This window comes from Hypanus sabinus, chromosome 5 (assembly GCF_030144855.1).
Source record: "Hypanus sabinus isolate sHypSab1 chromosome 5, sHypSab1.hap1, whole genome shotgun sequence".
Taxonomy (NCBI): Eukaryota; Metazoa; Chordata; class Chondrichthyes; order Myliobatiformes; family Dasyatidae; genus Hypanus; species Hypanus sabinus.
The window spans coordinates 54,496,171-54,516,898 of NC_082710.1; the positions used below are offsets into that span (position 1 = coordinate 54,496,171).

Below are 20,728 nucleotides of genomic sequence, written 5' to 3' on the forward strand. Positions count from 1 at the left end.
AATACTTAATTTGAATATAAGGGACATTACAATATATCTAGAACATTCTCAAACAAAGTCAAAACTGAGGATCTTTTTCAAATAGATACTGTAATTTTAAAAATTGACAGAAATAAAATCAATACAATTTAACACATTGTTTCTGGTGTGTCATATCTGAATATACTTCACGATATCAACTTTATCAATTTGTTAAATCCAGCTATTCCACTCTACACACGTAAAATGCTCCTGAAACAAAAACTGCATTTTAAAAATGATGGAAAAGTATTTTAAAAATGTATTTTAAGTAGTACAGTCAATGTTTCGGGCCAAGACTCTCCAGTCCTACCAAAGGGTCTCAGCCTAAAATGGTGACTGTATTTTTTCCCCATAGATGCTGCCTGGCCTGCTGCGTTCCGCCAGCATTTTGTGTGTGCTGCTTGGATTTCCAGCATCTGCAGGTTTTCTCTTGTTTGTGATGTTAAAAATTACTGTATATTTAACTTGAAAGGATCAAGTGCACTTACAACAATTGGCTTCATCACTTCCATCTTTGCAGTCACTATCACCATCGCAGGATCGGAGATGATGAATGCATTCACCAGAATCACACTGGAAGTCTGTAGGAGAACAAATCACAACTGTGGGCAGCACATGCCCACAACGGTCTGGAGATTCATCCGACTGGTCAGCACAATCTGTGTGCCTATCACACAACCAGCTGAGGGGGATACATTCAGAACTATTGCACCGAAACTCACGGGAGCCACAGGAGTGTGGAATATAGCTGCCTTCATCACTTCCATCACCACAGTCATCTACACCATTGCAGACAAATGTTTTGGAAACACATCTGTCACTGGAGCAAGTGAATGCATCTGGATGACAAACCAGGTCACCTGAAAAAATAACAATGAATTACAAGATGTGCAATTTAGAACAACACTTCTGCTTGAAGCCTTGAATCTCGCCGATGTTCTGTGGTCTGCAAAACATTCTTCCAAAAATTCTATTTACCTAGTTCATTCTATTTACCCGAGGAGATCTGCTCTGTAATCCTGACCACAGTTTACATACCAACAGTGGCCAGGTATAATCAAGTGCTCACAATACTGCCAAATGCCATCTCCAGACAAGAAACAGTCCATGCTGAAGCATTTTAAACCACAGTCGAAGACTTCAACCAAGCTCATTTGAAGAAAACCCTGTCCAATTACCATCATCACTAGAGGTCCTGACATACTACACCACTGTTATACTAAGATAAGGAATGCCTACGGTTCCTTGCCCACACGGATACAGGCGGAGGCTACAGAGCAATGGTCCTGAGATCAGAACAACAAGGAGTGGTCACAGGATTGCTTTGTCGGTGGACTGAGCCATGATCAAACACTCAATTAGAGATCTGAATGAAATTGCCATGGTTGTAATGGAGTTTATTAAAACAGCTGTAGACGAGTAAATCATTCAAAGTTTTCCCCAGTCAGAACCCCTAGTTGAAAAATGAGATTCAATATTTGCTGAGAGCCAGATTAGAGGTTTTCAAAGTGTAGAGACCAATAAAGTTACAAGGGGTCCAAGTACAATGGCTGGAAAGCCAACTTACAAGTGAAGTGGAAACTCAGACTAGACTTGAATCAACGAAGGACGCTCGGCAGTTGTGGCAGGGCTTGAATACTATCACCTCTTATAAAGTCAAATCAAGTGACATGGGAGACAACAGGACTTCACTTCAAGATGAACTCACTTGACCATCAGAACCTGGAGGAACCATCACAAATTCCCACATCCACCAATAATAAGATTTCAGAGTCTGAAGCTGACATGCAGGCTATTTTCAGGAGGGTGAACCCACAAAAAGCAATTAGACCTGATGTGCTACCTACTAAAGACCTGTGCTAATCCACTGGCTGGTGCAGTCACTGAGATCTTTACCCTCTCAATGCAGCAGTGTGTGCTATCCACCTGCTTCAAGCAGAAGAGCACGGTGATCTGCCTCAATGATTATTGTCCAGTAACACTTCCATCCACAGTGACGAAGTGTTTTGAGAGGTTGGTGATGAAACATATCAGCCCCTGCCAGAGAGGTGACTTGTGTCCACTCCAATTTGCCTACTAGAGAAACAGGTCAACAGCAGATGCCATCTCATTGGCTCTTCACTCAACCCTGGAACATCTGAACAGCAAAGGTGCATACATCAGGATGTTCTTTATTAGCTACAAATTAGCATTCAATACCATCATACCCTTAAAACTAATCAATAAGCTCCAAGACCCTACCTCAATACCTCCTTGTGCAATTGAATCCTGGATTTCCTCATTTGCAAACACCAGCCAGTTCCAACTGGCAACAGCACCTCCTCTACAATCCCGATCAGTATTTGCACCAAACAGCTGTGTGCTTAGCCCCTTGATCTACTCATGACTGTATGGCCAAGCACAGTTCTGATGCCATATTCAAGTTTGCTGACAACACCACTGTTGTGGGCCAAATCAAAGCATATAGGAGGGGAGACTGAAAATCTGGCTAAGTGGTGTCATAACAATAACCTCTCACTCAATGTCAGTGAGACCAAGGAACTGATTATAGACTTCAGGAGAGGGAAACCAGAGGTCATTAGAGGATAAGAGGTGGAGAGGGTCAGCAACTTTAAATTCCTTGGTGCTACTATTTAGAGGACCCATCTTGTGCCCAGCACACAAGTGCAATTACAAAGAAAGCACGGCAGTGCCTCTTCCTTAAGAGTTTGCGGAGATTTGGCACAACATCTAAAACTTGGGCAAACCTCTATAGATTTATAGTGGAGAGTGTATTGACTGGCTGTGTTACACTGTGGTATGGAAATACCAATGTCCTTGAACAGAAAGTCCTACAAAAAGCAGAATATTCAGTTCAATACATCATGGTAAAGCCCTCCCAAACATTGAGCACATCTACATGGAATGCTGTCGTAGGAAAGCAGCATCCATCATCGGAGATCCCCACCACTCAGGACATGCGCTCTTCTCACTAGTGCCATCAGGAAGAAGGCACAAGAGCCTTAAAACTCATACCACCAGGTCCAGAAACAATTACTACCCCACAGCCATCAGGTTTTTGAACAAAAGGGGATAACCTTCAATGGTCCCATCATTGAAATATTCCCCCAACCAATGGACTCACTTTCAAGGATTTTTCATCTCAGATCCTCTATATGTATTACTATTTATATTTCCATTTGCACTGCTTGTGGTCATTGAACACCATAGTTGGTTGATCTTTCATTGATTCTGTTACAGCTTCTATTCTATAGATTTAAACATAGAAAACTTACAGCACAAGACAGGCCCTTCAGCCCACAATGCTGTGCTGAACATGTACTTACTTCAGAAATTACCTTGGGTTACCCACAGCTCACTATTTTTCTAAGCTCCATGTACCTATCCAGGAGTCTCTTAAAAGACCCTATCATATCTGCCTCCACCACCATCGCTGGCAGCCCATTCCATGCACTCACTACTCCGTGTTTATAAAAAAAAAACTTACCCCTGATATCTCCTCTGTACCTACTTCCAACTACCTTAAAACTGTGCCCTCTCATGTTAGCCATTTCAGCCCTGGGAAAAAGCCTCTGAATATCCACACGATCCATGCCTCTCATCACCTTATACACCTCTATCAGGTAACCACTCATCCTTCATCACCCCAAGGAGAAAAGGCCAAATTCACTCAACCTATTCTCATAAGGCATGCTCCCCAATCCAGGCAACATCCTTACAAATCTCCTCTGCACCCTTTCTATAGTTTCCACATCCTTCCTATAGTGAGGTGACCAGAACTGAGCACAGTACTCCAAGTGGGGCCTGACCAGGTCCTGTATAGTTGCAACATTACCACTCAGCTCTTAAACTCAATCCCATGACTGATGAAGGCCAACGCAGCGTATGCGTTCTTAACCACAGAGTCGACCTGCACAGCAGCTTTGAGTGTCCTATGGACTCGGGGCCAAGATCACTCTGATCCTCCACACTGCCAGGAGTCTTGCCATTAATACTACATTTTGCCATCACATTTGACCATATTTGTTGAGTACACCCACAAGAAAATGACTCTCAGGATTACATGGTGACATACATCTACTTTGAACTTATTCTAAGAATCTTTAATATCTTCTAGCTTGAACTTGAATACAGCAATGTTTTATGAAGTTTGATCACAGGTACCGTCACCAACTCAGAATACAAAATGAAGAGTTATCAATATGCAGCAAGCTAGTTACAAATGGCAAATCCAGTCTCTCGAGACATACCTGGACTCCTCTCCTATATGTTGATTCATCATTCTTTTCTGTTACAAAATAAGTCTTGAACCAAGCATCAAACATATCTACAATCTTCAGCACCATCTCATTTCCATTAGAATGGATTGCACTGTATAGGTCTAGAACACAGTAAGCATTTCTTCCCAGAACAGATGCATAACCAAATGAAGAGCAAGTTTCAGAAGGCATCTATTGAGTTAAATGTGATTAGTAATTTAACTTCCCCTTTCAAGGTGTAATTACAGGGGATCAAAACTGAAGGAAAATTTGTCTCAAAGTGGTTCAATCTACGGAGGCAGAAACAGAGCATACTCAAAGGGAACAAATGTCCTTGGAAACATAACACAGCCAGACACACAGGTGCAGCAACCAAATAAGGCAACAAATGATACCTTAGCCTTTACAATGGAATTTGAATGTAGCAGTAGGGGTAAATATGGTAATAACATAGGATCTTGGTGAGACCACGCTGGGGCATTGTCCCAAGAGAGTCGGCTTGTACACTCCAGATTTTGAAAGAATGGGAGGAAATCTTGATAATACAAATTCCTTATAGGTCTTAAGTTGTCTTGAATGTAGGGAAGGCAATGCCACTAGCTGAATCATTTACATCACAATCACAGAAATGATGAGACTGTGATGAAGCTTTAGAAGTCACTGGAGGGTAGTGGGGGCTCAGTTAGCAAATACATTTAAAAACAGTTTGAAAGACTTCTGGATATGAAGGGAGTGGAGGGATGGAGCCAAGATTTTCAGCCAAAATGTTGAAGGATAAAGTAGGGCCAAAGGGCCTAAAATGTGTGCCCATTTCTCAGGCTTTGACCCCCTAGTTGCATCACTCAGGTTTCATCAGCTTCCAGGTCAATTAGACTAGTCTATGATTCCTATTGTGATCCAAGCTCCAATTCACCCATAGTTAATGCTCCCATAAAGCAACTGTATCCAACTTCACTTCTGTAAGGAAAGAGTTCATATTAACCCCCCCCCCCCCGCGGTTATGAGCAAAATGCAACTCAAAATGGTGTCAACTTGGAATCCTTCGAGAACGAATGGAAGTACTGCTTAAAAACTTCGAGAATAGATAACGGTGTAAAAAAAAATGTTGTTCTGCAAAACCTCCTGTTTTTGTCTTTAATGCCTTGGCTGAAGGTCACAAGGGAATAGCTACAGCCTGGTGCTGTGATTACGTTGAAAGGCATAAAAGGGGCAACTTCTCTCTGCAAGTTAAAGTCTTCTTGTGGGTTGGATCAGGACCCAGCACTGAGAGAAAGAGGAGATTATATGAAGCTGTCGGACACATTAGTTCAGTTTAGTCATAAGCTGATAAGTATTATTTTGTTTATTTCTGTTTGTGTTTTATTCTTTGTATGAATCTAATAATGTAATTTCCTCTAACTGTTAATACTTGCGTGACCCACGCCTCCTTTGTTGCTGAATTAGTGAAGAAGAAATAAAATATATTTCAAAATATTCGGTTACTTCAGAAAGAAAATGAGACACGAATCATCTTGCCACTAGGGTAAAGACTGACTTCCCAGCAGCCTATTTTCACTTTCTTTCACTCCACAATTCAAATTGAGGAATAGATTGGGAGTCTGCTTACCAAGAAACTGACACCAGTACAAGAGGTTAAAGTGCAGGCTGGGTGCATGTATTTCTTCCAGAAAGACTCATCAATTGATACGTTCTTTAGATTATGCATCGTGCTGGCACCTATTTATTCTGTTGACTTACTGACTTTGGAGTAGAGCGTTTGCAACTTATGTTGAAAACAAAGCGCAAGTTACATTGCCTGCAAATAAGGTAATATGGTTACCATGGCTATCAAAGTTCATCGAAAAATTATAAGGTGTCTAAAGCGCCGTTTACAAGAAAATGTTACAATCTAATATTCACTTGCGACTCCATTGGAATAAATGGCTTTTCCCGCCCCCGATATTGTTTAAGCTAATTTCCTCTCGGCTGACGCCACTACCAGTTAGAAACAAAAATGACACTACTTACCATTTACACAGCTGGGCAAATGGGAACAAGCTGCCAGCAGCAATATAACCAGCCGAAATGAAATCACGTCACTGCTTTCACCTGAAGCAGGAATCCAAAAGCGGGAGCCCATAGCCAAGGGCAATATATACCATTTCTGCCTCCATTCCCCCATTCGGAAAACACATCTAAACGGAAAAATACAAACCACTGGTTTTTATCAATTTTCTTTTCGATCGTAACAACCATCCATTGGTTGTTGCGCGCCTCAAATCCCGATTTGTTGAGCAATGACTCTGTCACGCACCCTATCGATATCGTTATTTCCATTGGATATCGTACACGTTGGGAATTTGCTGCAGCGATTTGCTGCAGGAACCCGAGCGAGCCAGGCAGCAGCAGGGGCGGGAATAAGGTTTTCATAACCACTTGATGAAAACTAATAGATTAATTTTCGTCATCTGGTCTCTTCCCTAATTTCAAGAATTCCTCCGATGCTAACTGATTTTTCATCTTTTACCTTTTGGATGGAACCAAAATATTTCTCTCGGTGACTAGGTTTCAATGTGGAGCTTAAAGTTACATGATTGAAAATGTCAGTGTCTGGGTTATAGATAAGTAAGTTTCCAAATTGCACGGAACTATTTTGTGGAAATGGTTTGGGAATGCAGCATCGAATGCGCTGATTCTTTTGAATCCTTGTATTCTAATGCTTTATCACGTGCTGTTTGTAGTTAAGCAGATAGACAAATGAGTTTTAAACGAGTAATGGATGTTTACAGTTTGTTAGGTGATACTGTATGTACTTAGTGAAATGAAATCTAATATCTTAATGCCTTAGATTTTTTTGAGAGTATGAAATTAAATAATTACAGTGAAATTTTCAAATTGGACCCTAGATTTACCTAGAAAAATCTATTAACAATTTGAATGAGCATTTCAGCAGCAAATGGGCTGAATGAAGAAGATTCAGATGATGGTATAGATGCCAAATCATGAAGACAAAGTGGAGCCACGCCACCAAGTGAACAGTCTCCATCAGATCCTCAGCGCTGTAAATATTTATACATTGCAGTTTGTGGTGGGGACCAAACAAAAAAGTGTGGAAATACACCCTCTCCTCGTTACACGCGGGGGATACCTTCCTTGCAGTCGATGTATAATGTGAAAATGCGTAATGTGAGTAATTGTTTAAATGGAGAAAACAGGGATGCGTTCCGGAGGGCTTCCTAAATATGTTTTATCTGTAATTTATTCACATTTTCATCCCAATATGACACAAAAGCAGTACAAGACAAAATTCGTATTGTATTTAATCAATTTAAGGTAATATTCAACATAATAAATCACAGAAAGTTAACATACTAGGGTGTACAGTACGCACCAGGTGTGTTCACTCCGGGAGATGAGTGGTGGTTGTGGTGTCGGGCAGTTTTACATGGATAAGGTGGATGGTTGTGGTTGTCAGGATCATATCAAGCACAGCAAGGGGTGAAGGAAGACTCACAAAACTCTTAGAACTGCCAGGAGCAGGAGATGACACCGGTTTGAAGAAAGTGGTGAGGGCTGTTTGCTTGGCAGCATTTTGCTTTTCAGCCTAAATCTGTTTGTAGGGAAGAAGGGTTGACGGCAGGGAACGACTGAAACGCTGACTCCCTTCTAAGCTTGGGTCCATGTCCATCGGCATTTGTACCAAGGGTTCCGACTTCCACCATTCGTACACTCCCGGGATTTTCAAAATCGTCTATTGCTTGCAGCATCTGAAATAGTTCGCCGTAAAGAAAAAAATACGCCTTGGATATGGATCTCAATTTGGTCGAGTGGTTGAATCAGCGATGTTATGTTAGGCGGCAGGAAACGTACTGTTAGGATGAATGCTGCCCAAATGTTTAGGATGGGCTGGCGCATTGTCAAGCACTAGCGGCCCAGAGCTGTGTTACCTTCAGCTGATGCCGTGCTGTTCATAATTTCCAACTTTTATTCAAATGTTAAAGCGGTTCTCTGCCGCTCGATTGATGGCCCAAGACATGACATCGGACGCTTAGGAGGCACAGTTAAACATTTCAAGCACAAAATCACTGTACTGTAGGTAAAACCAAAAAAAGTTTAAGAGCGCAAGATCGCGCATCCACAACCTGCCAAAAGCAATGCGGGACTGGTGGGAGTGAGATAGTGAGGCGCGCGCACGTGACTTGTATTGGCGGGAAAGCGGTGCTCCTCTCATAACTGTGAGTTTTGGACGCATATAAAGAGACATTGGTAGAAATAGGTTCCCTGCATTACTGTGAATCCGCATAGGCTGAAGACGCATATAACGAGGATAGTGTGTATTCTCTAACCCTGAAGTCTTTATAAATTTGTATTTTTTGTCAAATGTAATGTGACAAAATGGAACCTATGAAATCCCAGGAGGCTTTGCTGGTTTGGATGGGAGGTTACAAGTCTGTGTGTGTTTTATGCCAAGTGATAAGTGCCGTAGGACTCCGGTATCTCCTTCCCGATGTTTCCAGCAAGAAGAGATCAATGGCCTGGGTGTTGGGGGTCCTTCATCATGGATGCTGCTTTCTTATAGCAGCAGTATTTGCAGATGTACACAATGGTGCGGCGGGCTTTTGCTGTGATGAATTGGCCTGTATCCACCACTTATTGTAGGCTTTCCCATTCTTGTGTACTGGTGTGTCCATACCAGGCCATGATGTAATCACTCCACTGTGCTTCTGTAGAAGATCTTTTAACTTGCTCTAATCTAATCATTCCCTTCCTCATAGCTGTCCTTTTTTTCATTCATCCATCTAGCTGGAAGAAATTCTGCCAGATAAGCAAAGTAATAAATTAGCATGTGCTAAGGAAGCAAAAAGCAGTAGAATGAGACATTATTTGGATAAATGTGAATATTAATGTGTTTTCTAATGGCAATAGTGTTGAGATGTTGGGTACGAATGCAATTAACAAGCATGACAAATGCTGCAGAGGAAGTATGAATAATAAAGAATGATAGTTCTCCACAGTCACAGAACACACATGAACACTAGAATATAGGAGCACAAGTAGGATATCTGGCCCCTCAAACCAAGCTTGTCATTCAATATGATCTTTGTTGATTGTTACTCTGCCAGTTTCCCATGGCCTTTAAGTTGTCGATCTTTCAAATATTTATCTGACTCTACCTTAAATATATCTAACGATCTGATCTCTATCACACTCTGAAGTAGAGAATTCCAGAGATCTATTACCCTCTGCAAGAAGAATGTTCAATACACCTCACTTATCAATGACCAGCTCCTTGTAACTGTGTCCCTTGGTTCATGGTTCTTCAATTAATTAAAACATTTTGGGGCTTGCCCTGTCAAGCTCTCTCAGGATCTAAAAAATAACTCATCTTTTATTCTTTTTATCTCTATGGAGTACTGACTCAAACTGTCTCATTTCTCTTGACTGGACAGCCCTCTCATGCCAGACATTAGCCTGGTGAATCTCCTTTGGATTATCTCCAGTGCTATGTATTTTCTTTCAGATCGATTTTGCTCATGTCAGAGGTAGATAAAATTTGAGTCCATTGGTTTAGGGTAAGGAGGAAGGGATTTAGAGGGGGGAGGGATCCTTTTTCACCCAAAAAGTGGCAAGTGCCTGGAATGCCATGTTTGAGAGTTGATTGAAATTGGATTGCTGAGTTTGCTTAAGGAATGTCTAGATGAGCCCTTGAATTGTTTAAGCACAGAGAGTTGTGGACCAAGTACTGCGAAATGGGATTAATACAGAAGGGTGCCCACTCACTGGCCTGGTTGAATTGGGTCAAATGCCTTATTTCAATGTTGTACAGTTCTATGATTATATGTAGCACCTTGTCAAATGACTTTTTAAAATCAAAATACACTACATCTACAGGTTACCTTTCTATTAAGTTCCCCTGTCATATCCTTAAAGAATTTGGGCAAAAAATGCCTTCCTTTCATCACAGTATATCGACTAGGTTTTATTATGTACAGATTTTCTAAATGATTATGTATTTCCTTTTTGATTATTAATTCTAGCAATTTGTTAATAAAAGTTGTTAAAGTTCCTAGTCAATAGTTCCCTGCCTTCTGTCATCCTCTCTTTCCATTCTTCTGGTACTCTCCCAAAAATTAGTGAGTTTTGAAAATTTTCAATGACATGCAGTTTAATTTGAGATTCAGATTGAGTGCTTCAGTATAAAATTGTCCAGAACTCTCTTTTGTACCCTCTAGGAAGTTCCTGGACAGAGAACAGAGACTTCATAGAAGTAAAATTTTCACGTACTTTGGAGGAGAATGGGAGAGTGGTATCATATTGAATTAATTTAATTAGCTGAAGATCAGTATTTGTGATGCTGAGGACTTCAAAAGTAAGTAGTGTCTCCCCGGGTCATTTCAGGATAGAGGTCGATGCAAACACATCGGTCTTATCCTCTGCACACATGCTACATTCTACCATTATGAAAGATGAGATACTTGTGATGACGTTTTGTTCCATTAGTTGTTTAACAGCTAACATTTTGACCAGATGTAGCAAGTCTGCAAGGCTTTACTCCAATTTGATGGTTTTTGGGATTGCTTACTTCCTTTTATATGACTTCAACTCTTCCACACATTTGTTCTCGATTTGCAATTCGATGGTTCCTCAGTTTTGATCCTGATACGCTCATCTCCATTTTCCATCACACATTGGATTGAAATTTGACTGAGCCTGATGTTGGGAGTTGTTCTCGGCTGGAAGGGGAGCAGAGATAGCAGGAAGAGATGACGAAGATGGAAGTAGTGAACGGGAGGTGGTTTTGGGCGATAGGAGTTGTAAGGAGGAAGGCGAATGGCCGGTTTCCGAGAAACAGAAATGTAAGTGATGAATTGGGGTTTGTAGTGGCTTATCATCCGGTGATGAAGGCAAGTAGACAGGATTTAAATAAAAGAAGGAAGGAAGCGCTTAAGGTTTTGTTGGGTTTTGAATGTAGACCTGTATGTGATATCAGTCCAATTAGGTTAACTAAGGATTTCAAAATTGCATTAGGAGACATTGTGGGTGCAAGATCTTTAAGAGATTGGACACTCGGTGTTTTGTAAAAATAGTAAGCAATGTGACAAAGCTTTAGGGTTAGAAGCTGAGGAAGGAAGGAAAATAACACTAAAGAACCACATTGAATGACAGAAATTCTGCAGATGCTGGAGATCCAAAGCAACACACACAAAATGCTGGAGCAACTCAGCAGGCCAGGCAGCATCTGTGGAAAAGAGTAAACTGTTGAATTTTCAGGCCAAAACCCTTTTTCAGGACTGGAAAGGAAGGGGAGAAGTCAGAGAAAGGAGGTGGGGGAGAAGGGGCAGAAGTACAAGGTGGCAAGTGCCAGGTGAAACCGGAGGAGGGAGAGGGGGTGAAGTAAAGAGCTGAGAAGTTGATTGATGAAACAGATAGAGGGCTGCAGGAGGGGGAATCTGATATCAGAGGATAGAAGACCAAGGAAGAAAGGGAAGGAGGAGAGCCACCAGAGGGAGGTGATGGGTAGGTAAGGAGATAAGGTGAGAGAGGGAAACAGGAATGGGGAAATGGTGAAGTAGGGAGAGATGTCAATTACCGGAATTTCGAGAAATTGATGTTCATGCCATCAGGTTGGAGGCTATTCAAATGGAATAAAAGGTATAGGTATTGCTACATGGAGATCCCATTTTTCTGATGGACAGAGTGTAGGTGCTCGGTGAAGCGGTCTAACAATCTTCATCCAGTCTCACTGATATACAGGAGACCACATTGGGAGCACTGGATAGTAGACCCACAGGTGAAGTGTTACCTCAACTGGAAGGACAGTTTGGGGCCCTGAATGGTAGTGAAGGAGGAGGTATAGGGGCAGGTGTGGCACTTGTTCTGCTTGCAAGGATAAGTACCAGGAGGGAGATCAGTGGGATGGAACGAGTGGACAAGGGTGTCACATTGGAAGTGATCCCTATGGAAAGTGGAAAGTGAAGGGGGATGGAAAGGTGTGCTTTGTGGTGGGGTCCCAATGGAAACAGCGGAACTTACAGAGAATTATGTGTTGGACGCGAAGGCTAGTGTGGTGGGTGAGGACAGGAAGAATCCTATCCCTGTTGTGGTGGCAGGATGATAGGGTTAAGGTAAATGTGCACAAAATGGAAGAGATGCGAGGGCAGCAATGATAATGGAGGAAGGGAAGGAGGACGACGCATCATTAGTTTGGGAATGAAAAGCTTCATCCTGAGAGCAGATGTGCAGAGATGGAGGAACTGAGAAAAGGGGGATGGCATTTTTACAAGTGACAGGGTGGGAAGAGGTATAATCTAGGTAGCTGTGAGAATCAGTGGGTTTATAAAAGATATCAGTAGGTAGACTGATAGAGGGAGAGAGAAAGATCTAGAAAGGGAGGGAGATCTCAGAAAGGAGGGCTGTTAATGGTTTTTCTAATGCTATAATGGAATAGAGTGCCCTTTACTCCACTGTAATACTGAAATGTCTGACATTAGCTTCTCTTAGATTTCAGGGTGAATTCGATCATATTATGATCACGTCCCCTAAGGGTTTTTTTTTAACCTTAAGTTCTCTAATCAATTCAGTTCATTGCGCAACACCCAATTTACAATAGCTGATCCCCTAGTGAGCTCAACCATGAGCTGCTCTAAAAAGCTTTCTTGTTGGCATTCTAGAAAATCCCCGTCCTGAAATCTAGCACCAACCTGATTTTCCCAATCTACCTGCATATTGAAATCCCCCCTGACCATTGTAACATTGCCCTTTTGGCATGCATTTTCTATCTCCCATTTAAATATATAGATGACATCCTTACCACTGTTTGGGAGTCTGTATACATTTTACTTTCTTCGTTTCACCGCTACCCAGAGAAGAAGAATTTCAGAGTTGTATACTTTGACAATAAGTGAACCTTTGAACCTTCTGAGGTGAAGAATATTCAATTGAATTCAAGATATTTTGTGACAGGAAGATATGTTAAGGTGGGAATATCAATTACTAAGGAGCATGAAATAGAGAATGGGACTTCACAGGGGAGTGTTGATTATAATATTTAATAAAATGTTGCTCAGACATTTCCAATCATTATATGCTGATGAAGTTGCATTGTGGAAAAGAGGCAGGAATTTAAAATAGTTAGGAAAATAAAGACAGCTATTAATGATGTGAAGGAATGGGGATGTCAGTAGGGGTTTAAATTTTCTTTTGCAAAAGCTCAAGTTTTTTTTTTGTAAAAGGAACATTACACCCAGAATTGATCTAAAGTTATACAGTAAGCCTCCTAAACAAGAGTCGATGGTAAAGTTTCTGGGTATGTGGATGGACATAAGGCTAATGCGGATGGTGTATGTGAATAAAATTATATAGAAGTCTTTAAAAAAAACCCTTAGTACACTCAGCTACATAACTGGGTGTGATTGGTCACCTAAATAAATGTATCTTGCTATGATCAGATCTATCTTTGATGATGAGTGTATTGCTTATGGGGTCAACTTCACCAGCGGTCTTAAAGCCCCTAGATAAAGTTCAAACTTAAGCATTGAGATCATGTTGTCGTGCTATTAAATCATTTCCCAATTTTGGCATTATTGGTAGAAGTGAGTGAATTACCTTTACGTGTCTGCAGGTTACAGGGTTATAACCAATGATTTATAGGATTAACACAAGAGGACATAAAGTTGATCATCCAATATTGGCAACATTAGTAGAATATTGGGAGTACCACATTTGTAAGGTCTTCAGTTTTGGCTGGATGGGAATAGACACAAAATCTTGTTTTTTTAAAAAGTGTGGAATAGGGTCCCGGTATTTTCCTCTCTGCCAGTCATTCACGGTTTTTCCCTTTGCCCATTGTTGATTTAAGCCTCCAAGAAAAGATCAAGGTGAGGAGTGATTGTTTATCAGTGGCACAGGAGGTTCAGCAATATATACAAAGGCAAACACGGATTTTTACACAGATGGTTCAAAGAATCCAATGACAGGTCAATCAGTTGTTTTTGTTTATGTTTTAGGAGGCTACTAAGAAAAGATTATCAAAGTATCAGTATTCATGTCTGAGATGGTTACTATCAGTTTAGCCCTGGAATGGGTCAAAGAATTACACCCCGATTATGGACTTCTGTGCTTTGATTTGTTCTCGGTTCTGACATCTATTAAAACAGGCATTTCAATTTGTAGGCCAGACATTCTACATCTATTGAGTCTGCAGGGTCTTGGTTTATGTATCCATTTCTTTTGGATGCCCTTGCTGGGATTGAAGGAAACAAGATGGCAGCTCTCACCAAGATATCACTAAAAATTAAGGATTTAAATGTCGTGGTGCCTTTACATGAAGGGAAGGTGAAAGCCATAATTAAAAAGTTGGGATAAGGGAAAGAAGGACCTAATTCATAATTCATTCTGAGAATGACAAGAGCTCAACTGGAAGATAGGGATAATAGGAGGAAAGAAGTCATTTACATACTGGACACACTAGGCTGAATAATTCCTTGTTCAGAATTAATATGCATGATACAGGAACTTGGAAGGAGTGCACTTGTCAAGAAATGGTGCAGCACATATTTGAATGCAGATCCTATGAGATGCAAAGGAAACTTTTAATTGTTAAATTGAGACCTTAGGTACAGACAGTTTAACATAGATATTTTGTTTCTCCCAGCCACATCAGTGGGAATAACATACATTAAATTGTTGACCTTTTGTGTTAAGACCCTGCATCAGTTCTGGTACCAGGTTTTCAACAATTCTTCTGCCCCCCACCAACAAGATGTCAATGTGCTTGAGATCCTAGCGTCTACAGTATTGGATCTACAGTAGACAAACTTCTCTGTGTGACAGCTCCTAAGAAAACCACAGGGAGCAATACCAGTCACCAAATATTACCTTAATCAACCATCCTAAAACTTTGACTTCATCAAATAAGGCGAGACTGTGAAATGTCCTTCTCGAATTCAGCTGCCTTTAGGAATGCCACTCCATATTACATCTGTTTTGTGATGACATGCAAACCGTAATACTAAACAATGGGTCTATAACAGTATCAAAAATTGGTTAAATCAGTTATTTTATTACTCCAGCACTTTACTCAATCTTTCCTGCTGCAACATGGTGCCTCAACTCCAACAAGCTTCCCATGCAAGAGTAAGGATAATTTTCAGAATTAAGGAGAACCTATTTGATGTTCAGTGACCACAATCCAGAATGAAGGCTGAGCAGCAATATGTAGTTAGTTACTGCCCGTTACGCTGCTGGTGTTTAGGGCAGCAATGAAGGTCCTCCATCTCTGGCAATATACAGATAACCATGTTCAGAGGCCAAGCTCCAAGACACAGCTGACTCAAAGCATACTAGAAGATAGCTCCTACACATCTGCAAGACCAACCTACCTTTGCTGCACTATTCTAATCTCTAACAAAAAAATTAAGTAGACCTACAAATACAGAAATGAAGGTCAAGGAAAATGAGCCACACTACATTTTTAAACAAATAGTAGTTTTGGAATATTTGCATGATTGGTTGAATTAAATATATTGTCTTGACTGTACAAAATAGGTTCATAGTCATAAGACTCAGGAGCAAAATTAGGCCATTCAGTCTGTTGAGTCTGTTTCACCATTCCAGCATGGCTGATCCTGGATCCCACTCAATCCTGTACTCTCTGATGCCCTGACCGATCAGCAACTTCTGCCTTAAATATAATCATAGACTTGGCCTCCACTGCAGTCTATGGCAGAGTATTCCACAGATTCACTACTCGGTTTAAAAAAGTTCCTCCTTACCCCGTTCCAAAAGGACACCCCTCAAGTTTGAGGCTATGTTCTTAAGTTCTGTATACCCCCACCACAGTGAACATCCTCTCCACGTCCACCCTATCTAGTCTTTACAATGTTCGGTAGGTTTCAATGAGATCTTCTAAACTCCCCCCCCCCCAACCCATGCTAAATTCCAGTGAGTACAGGCCCATAGCTGCCAAACGCTTTTGTATGTTAACCCCTTCTTTCCCCTTCTGAACCCTATCTAATGATATCACACATTTTCTAAGATATGGGCCCCCAAAACTGTTGACAATACTCCGTGAGGCCTGTGTCTCATAAAGCCTCAGCATTATCTCCTTGCTTTTATATTCTATTCCCCCTTGAAATAAATACCAACATTGCATTTGCCTTCTTTACCAAACTCAACCTGTAAGTTAAGCTCTTGGGAGTCTTGCACAAGTCCCTCTGCTCCTCTGATGTTTGCACCTTCTCCCCATTTAAATAATGTTCATTTAGTTATATTTATATATTTTATATTTATATATATTCATTTTTATATATATTCATTCATTTACTGTTTATTAATATTCATTTATTCATTTACTATTCATTTTACCAAAATGCATTATCATAGATTTCCTAACACTGTATTCCACCTGCCACTTTTTTTTGCTCATTCTTCCACTTTGTCCAAGTCCTGCTGCAATTGCATTGCTTCCACGGCACTACCTACCCCTCCAACTATCTTCATATAATCCACAAACCTTGCCACAAAGCCATCAATTCCATTATCCAAATCAATGACAAACAATGTCAAAAGCAGTGGTCCCAAAACTGACCCCTGAGGAACACCACTAGTCACTGGCAGCCAAAATCCATGTATTTCCAGATATGATTTTTAGCTTAATACTTGTGATTCATTCCAAGTGAAATAAAAAAACAGCTATGTATCAGGTGTTCAAAATTCCTAATGTATAAAAACAAAAGACAGTGAGTGGAGTGTATTCAAGACAAATAATTACAATACTGAAAAAACATAATATTCTTAAATTATATAAATAATAAAAATGCTGCATGGCATTTTGTAGATTTATTATTTTTATTGGCAAGTTTAAAATACACTTCTCTGACATATTGATAGATCAAAACTTTCACAAGCAATTACAATGAGAAAATGCAAGAAACCAATAACAAAATAAAATTATAACCACAATTTGAATTCAAACTATTAAAGAAATCCCCATAAATGTACCATCACCCTCATACATTCAAGCTACATTTAATTTTAGTATTGCCAAGGTTCTTTCCTAAATAACTGTTCAAAGTTGTATTTTTAAAAAAGAGGGTCTTTTTGAGTTCAAGTGGAAAAGTGATCTGCTCTATTTTTTTCTGATAATGAAGAACAGGCATCAAAGACTCAAGACAAGTGAAGTTTCCTGTAACTGAGTACATCATAGAGATCAGTGTCATATTTAAGAAAAGCTGAATTTCATTTCCCACAATTAGAACTGTCACAATGCCATCCAGATGTAAGAATGTGGTTGAACTGCCACCCATTTCCACATACTTCAATATGTTACTCGATACATTAATTCTGTGTAACTTTTTACACAAAGCTTAAAAATAATTCACAAGGAAGTCACAAAATACACCTTTACAACTTTTTCATAAGATGACCTTTAATCTTGAGCTCAATAGTGGCAATACAAAATAACATTTTCAGGATTCCTCATTAAGTTTCCTAATCTTGCTAAATTTTTAATTAGTGCTCAAATGAACACAGACAAAAAAAGTTTACCCTTTACAACTGAATTAGATTTTATTTGCCTTAGGCAATCAGTTATACCAAAGACATTGCGCAAAGAAAGCAAGAATTAAGTACACTTAAGGAAAAGCTTATTACCAGCACTGGTTGCAAAACAATATTTTCAAAACAAATTAACTAAAAAGGGATGTGCATATGAAACAAATTTCACTCATGCTTGCATAAAACTAAAGATTATACAGTCGGCCCTCCTTATCTGCAAGGGATTGGTTCCGGGACCCCTCACGGATATCAAAATTCACGGATGCTCAAGTCCCTTATTCAACCTGTCTCAATGTGGTGGATCTTTGGAACCAGTGGAACCCCAGACCTGTCTCAGTGCGGTGGACATTACGACCCGATGCCAGAGCTCCGAATCCTCAGTGTTTCTGTTCACGAAAATAATCATGATCGAAAATAAAGTGGAAATAATTAAGCGATCGGAAGAGGTGAAACACCATCGGTCATTGGAAAAGCGTTAGGCTACGTCGGTCAATGATCGGAACAATTTAATAGGATAAAGTGAGAAATGCCTTGCCCCGATGAAATCTACAATTATTACTAAACAACACAGTGGTTTAATTATTGGGTTTTGGGGTTTTGAGTTTTTGATCCTGCACGTCAACCCATCACAGATGGAGAGTGCACTCGAAAGTGGTCTATCACTGGCTCACGCTCGGGAACGGTTCCCGAGCCCGGCGCTGAAACATTCCTTAAGTGTTTTATATGCATAGAAAGGTAAAATATATACTATATACTAGGACAAACATTTGACTAACTGACACTAAATAATACCGGGTGTACATGTTCTGACTTACTTAGTAAGAGAATATCTGATTTTTGTCAATCCTGATGCATGATAACCCACGCACATCTTCCCGATACTTTAAATCATCTCTAGATTACTTATTATACCTAATACTATGTAAATAGTTGTCATACTGCATTGTTTAGGGTATAATGACAAGAAAAAGTCTCTACATGCTCGAACAACAAGTGCTGGAAGAGCACTTCCGGGTTTTCACGATTCGCGGTTGGTTGAATTCACGGATACGGAGGGCCGACTGTATACTGTTCTCCTAACAGATTTACTTTTCAATAAAAAGACAATCCAAGGAAGTGAGAAGGAGGGAAGGAGAAATTATAAGTAGCTGTGCAACAAAACAGTTGGTAAAGTTACTGAAACAAAGATTTGTCCATGAAGCAATTCACATTCTTTTTATTAGTTCATTCATCTTCACTTCCACTGATATCAGATTGGTCCTGAGGAAGAGAAAAAAGACCGAGTTTTACATTTTCATACAATTGAAAACACTTGTATATCAGATTAATCTTGATACATTTGGCATAATATTCATCTGATTTAAAAAAAATACATGCAACTTCTGAGATCAGAATACCCACCATCACGTGCAACCAATTCTTTAGAGACTTAGTTCGCAATATAGTCCCCATCCCAAATTATTCATAAAATGATTCACTGCTGCTTACGTTCAATTGTAGTAGAATGTTTTAAAAGAATTGAGGTGTTAAAGTTCATTCCATCTAAGAAAAGCAAATTACTGAATATCTTTTTACCAGAATATTTATAGTTCAGAATTATAGGAAAGACAAGCTATTTTCAAAGATGAAATCTTCCACAAAGGTGATAGAATAGGAGCTTTTGATTACTTTAGTCTTGTTGAATTTTTTAAAAAATAAATGTATATAATACATTTCTTTCATTCAATGTGACTAGATCTTAACCTTGAACTGATAAGTTAATTCCATTTCTTTCTGCACTAATGTTGCCTGATTAGAGAGCATTTTCAGCTTGTGGTAGATTAGTACAGTCGTTTCCCAAATATGATGTGCAGAAACCTGGATTACTGATAGCAGTGTTAATATTTTGCCGCTTTATAAGTTGCAATTCATGTCCTTATGACCATGAGTTGGTTCTTATATTATTACCATCACACTATTATGCATGACTCTTTGGAAATACACAGAGGGAGTAAAACATGTACACAGACAAATTATAACATCTGTCCTTTCTAAGAAGTTGTGACCTTGACAGTATTTACAAGCACATTCTGGCAGAAAAATCTGACACATTGTTCTGCCAGGAGGAAGGCCAATCTCAATAGAAGATCCAAACCTTTCTCAAAACAATTGCTCTTTTACAGCCTAAATTCCAACAGAATGCAAATTCAGTTTGATGTCACCAATGCCTCATTTGCAGCCTGTGAATCCAGGACCAGTTTTAAAAAATACTGAAAAGAACTTTTTGGTATGTATTTCTAAAGCTAATATAAATTTTCCTCACTCTTTTATAATAACAAAAAATTGAAGCCACTTTATTAAATGTAATCCTCTTATTGCTAATAATCCACAAAGTTATTGTTACAGGATGTGTCATTATTTGTTCAAGCCTCCAATGATGGGAATATTAAAGAAAACTTGACTTTAACAATACACAACAATGGACTCAAGTCATGTGTAACAGCTCAAGCTGGACAGTATACGTTTTCAAGTCAGATGCTTCAATGCAATTGTAAAAAACGGAATCACTTAATTTACAAATTTTGACAACGGACTGTGAATGGGTGGGGGCGGGGAAGAGCAGGATAACAGAGAAAAAAATATACCAAGCAGACAGACACCATTCAGGAAAACTTACTTTTATGGAGTAAATGACCTTAGTGGTCATTTCGTAATGCCTCAACTGAAGATACCTAGATTATATATAAATAGTTTGCACAGTGAACATTTCTAAATTTCAAAATGCCTTTCAAGCAAAATTCTACAATAATAAATCACCCTAATCGAAAACTTATTGTTATCTTGGTCATCATCACTAATGACGGGCTTGATTTTAGTACAAACCAACCGTTTCCTACCTTTTCCTTTCTCACGACTTTTGTCACTGTCCTTTT

The 20,728-nt window shown here is 39.7% G+C and overlaps 1 pseudogene; it reads right to left on the reverse strand.

Annotated features, from left to right (window-relative positions):
• The window catches only part of LOC132394161 (very low-density lipoprotein receptor-like), a 125,477-nt pseudogene that overhangs the window by 24,704 nt on the left and 80,045 nt on the right, over nt 1–20,728 (reverse strand).